The sequence below is a fragment of the Ixodes scapularis genome, unplaced genomic scaffold (genome assembly GCF_016920785.2).
Source record: "Ixodes scapularis isolate PalLabHiFi unplaced genomic scaffold, ASM1692078v2 PGA_scaffold3__209_contigs__length_174095766, whole genome shotgun sequence".
Lineage (NCBI taxonomy): Eukaryota > Metazoa > Arthropoda > Arachnida > Ixodida > Ixodidae > Ixodes > Ixodes scapularis.
In genome coordinates this window covers 63,499,345-63,503,897 of record NW_024609868.1, presented here as the reverse complement: position 1 = coordinate 63,503,897, position 4,553 = coordinate 63,499,345, and positions in this window count along the sequence as shown.

The following is a 4,553-nucleotide window of genomic DNA, read 5'->3' as shown; positions in this document are numbered from 1 at the left end:
ATTGAAACGAAAACCTAGATGGCGCTTCAAACGAGGGGAGGCGGGGTGAAGGGGGTGAAGGGGAATACTCCCGTCCGCGGGATTTCCACAACTCGGCTAATCTGCACTCTGAGAAATGCCTGCGCGTCTACTTACCCGCAAAACACTCAAAGAGCCAATCTCTGCGACCTAGGAAAGCAGCTCAGCGAATGATGAAGTGGAACATCCGTTTGGACCTAAAATGAAGTCTGGGCTGTGGCATTACGCAATGCAAAGCGTCATGCTTGCATTGCGCAATGCAACGGCGCAGACTTAATTTTTGAGGTCTAAAGAGATGTTCCGCCGTATCATTTGCTGAGCTGATTTCGCAGATCGCAGCGATTGGCTCTTCAAGTGTTTCGCGGGTAAGTAGACGCGCAGGCATTTTTAAGAGAGTATATACTTTGTTTCGCCATGAGTCAAGACGCAGTCGACGCTACGACCTGATAGGACCAGTCAGACAGCGTCAAAAGCGCACCATCGAGGCTGACCCACATGCAAGAGATTTAGCGAGCGAAGAGACGAGCGACGGCGACAGCGACGAGAGTCAGCGAAGAGCGACGGAGATTTCTCACTGTCGCACGTCGCGTCGCTTGGTTTTTGGATTTCTAGAAAACGTCGCTCATCGTTTTGGTCGCTTGCTCCCGTCGCTTTCAATGCGGTTTACCTCGTGGCGCAACTGACCGAGCGACAGCGAAGCGGGTCGCCGTTGCTTGTCTCGTCGCTCGCCAAATCGCTTAGATGCGGTTTATGCTTCATGTTTTTTATGACATACTAGTCCTATGAGCCTTCCCCCACGATTTCCTCTATTTCCTTTTCCATCTACATCACTAACATCATCAATGATAGAGTAAAGGCACAGCGATCTGCGTTTTGTCGCAATTTGATCGGTCCCATTAGCTGGTGGCGTCGGCTGTGTCTGGACTTGAGCTGAAACAAGGTACACAGTAACGTTGGTTTCGCCCTACGACGAATCGCAGCGGCCACTATGAGTCACTTCAGCCAATCCAATGTCGCGTGAATGCCACACTGTCAGGCGACCGTCGGTTACCGCACCACTCAGCGGAGCGCTGGCCCCGTATTCAGGTGATACGTTCGTGGCGCTTTACTGGCCGGGATGGCTCGTGGCGCCCGTTGCTGTCCATCGGAAGATGAAAAGTTAGGCGGAAACGTATGACGCAATAGAGCGATCTCACCGAGCATTCCACGCATGAACGAAGTCACCATAACTAAAGCCATAGCCTCATCTATACTCACAAAGCCTGGCAGTTCGACGACGGAGCCACAGAGCGCCCGGTCGCAGATTTGGAGCGCGAAGATCGGGTAACACAGGGCATTTCTCGGGGAAGCTTATAGTGAGCGCACAGCTTTTGCACCGGCGATGGCGCGCGAGGAACGCGAGGAGCACGAGCGGACTATCCATCGCTCGGGAGAAGTGTGTTTCGGCGTCTCGCCGCAGCGGGGCGCCCGTTACATGACTTTCCTCTCATTCGTTGTCTGCCGCTCTACCTTTTCACTTTCCGCGGCCGCGTCTCATGGCGATCTGCCAGGCTTTGTCAGTATTGGCGACGTGCGCGATCGAAAGCGTCGCTGTGGTCGGCCTTCCACCATTGGCCGAATGCTGACTATGACGTCAGTAAAGGATTTCTCTTCGACGGAAATAAGAGGAATGGAAGAACTTCAATTTCGACAATGTTGGTAGTGTTTCTTTAAGAGCGCGATGGTTTCAAGCTTCCACCATGCTCCTTACAAACACCATCCAACTTGTCGTTCGCAAGGTAATGACGTCACGAAAGGTAACCATAGGAGGGCTCCACTAAAACATCTCGCCGCTAACAGCCTGACAGATCCTTAGCATAGTTTAGCTATGCTAAAGCTCATAATAGGCAGGCGGTAGTGGCCGCAAGAAGTCTCATGCGGTCTCGTGCTCTGCACGCGCAGAGCTCCAGCGATGTTGGGGCACGTGGAGAAAGGGGGAACGCGACAGAACAGCACACGACAAAAGAGCACGCGACAAAACAGCACGGTCAAAACGGCACAGCGACAGAAGAGCACGTGCTGTTTTGACGCGTGCTGTTTTGACCGTGCTGTTTTGTCGCGTGCTGTTTTGTCGTGTGCTGTTCTGTCATGGTGCCGGAGAAAGGCCCCTTCCCTCGATGCATTGCGGCAATGATGGTGCAGCCGGACTGGCTATTTTTGTTCTTCTGCGTTTTACCATTACAAGTAATTCTTAAAACTTGTGCTATCCAGTGCAATCGTATAAGTATAGCTCAGGCAACAAAAGGGTCTCAAGCACCTGTGTATTCGTTCAGTCTGGCGATAACTTGCAAGTGTGCGACAAAATCGCATGATGCCAATGGTACACGAATGATGCGATTTTTTGAAATTATTTTTGTCTACCATGTGTGGACCCACGTAATCCGCAGTATGTAATAAAAAGAAAAGTTAGAAAGATGCGGGAAAAGAGCTTCAGTGGCTCCGATTGCAGCAAAGCTACACATAGCACAAAAAAGTAAACAAATAAATAAATTAGTTTGGCGGTGTATTGGTGAGCGGCAAAGTGCACAGTGCTTGTGATAATTACGTTGTTGACTATTTCTCTATATATAACATCTTAGTAAGGATAAGCTACTGACTGCAAAGCCTTGATTTTCGCGAAATTCGTGACTCGAAGAATATCGCGAAAATTGTATCCCGAGAATTTATGGCTCCGTGGTAAGGAATACGTAGTGTATACTTCCAAATTGCGAAATTATGTGCCTGCGAGATATTCCCGAAACGCACACTTTACTACAAGACTTGCAAAACACCTGGTAATAAAGGGCTTTACTGTAACTCTCGGAATGACTTAAGATAAGTGCAGCGTTCCAACGCCTCGCTCAAGGAAGCTCCAAGTTTAAACGCGTCGCCGCGTGTCCTACCGGTTTTTGCCGGAAAGACGCAGCCATCAGAGTGCACTTCCGAGGTTTGGACTTCCTACTCGCTGTTGTCCCTAAGACGCAGCAACAGGAAACCGGGGGATCGGTGGCCGAGTGTGTTTATGCACATGAGCTCGGAGCACATGGAGCGAAAGCTTCGCCACAAGGTCCATGAGATCTCTAGCTCAATCCCTCCTTCGGCTTGTGTTCGTGCAGTCACTATTGGTACTGCGCCGCCTAATTACAGCGAAACACCAGACGCCTGTTGGAGCTGACTAATTTCCCGCCGGGTAAACAAACTCACAGTACAATTGCCTTACATTGTGCTAGAATAATCACTCGCGACTATGCACGCTCTACGTAATTTTGTTACTTCATCTCGCACGCGCGCTTAATGACTCGGCGGCGGCAGGTAAGCAATCAACAATCGCGCAATTCGAGCTCGCTTTCCGAGCGCGTTCAAATGGCGTGCTCTTGTCGTTTGAGAAACGGCAAACAGATGTGCAGAATGTCGTTTGAAACCCATCAGTGACCATCGTGTCGAGAGGTTGTATAGGCGAAAGCCAAGACCATGCTTAGTTAAGCGCGTCGCCTGTGCAGCGTGCTTGTGCCTTTTTGGGCTCGGGGATTTCCGAGCGCAAGTCGTGACTTGCGCGCCTTTCCAAAATTTTTATTCGTTATCCTCTGCCGAGCGAGTGTTTCGAGATGCATCTTTGGCGTATCGAAGCGCGAGGAAGGGCACGCCAGGACAAAGGGCAGCATAGTGAATGTGCGGGGAAGGCGCGATGACGAGGCAGTTAAGAGCGCGCCGTTATTGGTAAACACACGCACGAGATGCGCAAGGAGTGGACGGACTTGCACGCCGTATAGCTTTATGCGGGGACCCTTCACGGACCTCGTGATGGTGCTGGTCCCACCGTGACAATGCCATGGAGCGATGCTGTTGGTTTGACGTCACAGCGCCTGCCACGAGAAGACACGTGTAACGTGACGTCATTCTGGCACATGGAGTCAAGTGACATCATTGTCTCACGTGACTTGTCATATAACGTCATGGTGGCACATGACGTCACAGTGCTACGTGACGTGGCACATGACGTCACAGTGTTACGTGACGTAGGTGCCATGCGAAGTCACCGTGTCAAATGACGTTATGGTGTCATGTGACATCATTGTATAAGTGACGTAAACGCCATGTAACGTCACAGTGTCATAGGACGTCACAGTGTTATGCGACGTCAGTGTCGTATGAAGTCATTGTGTCACATGACGTCGCAGTGTCACGGGACGTGACGCAGCGATTTCTCCGCTAAATGCAGCGAGGAGTAATGTACCTTAAAATTTTTCTTCTCCTCCATCGTTATATATAAAGAAATGTCTATCGTCCAGAGTTTTATTTATTTATTTTCTTTCTTTTTGCTCTCTTCGACGTCTCTTACGTTCGCCGCAGCTGAAAATCGCTCGCGCGACGACGATTCCGACCAACGTTCCGTAACCCGACCTCCTTACACGCAATCGAACAACTCGTTGCTTCCAAAAATAACCTTCGCGCTCCTGGGGTATACTGATCCGGGATATCCTATAGACACGGCAAAAGCCCTCGCACGATAACGTGGA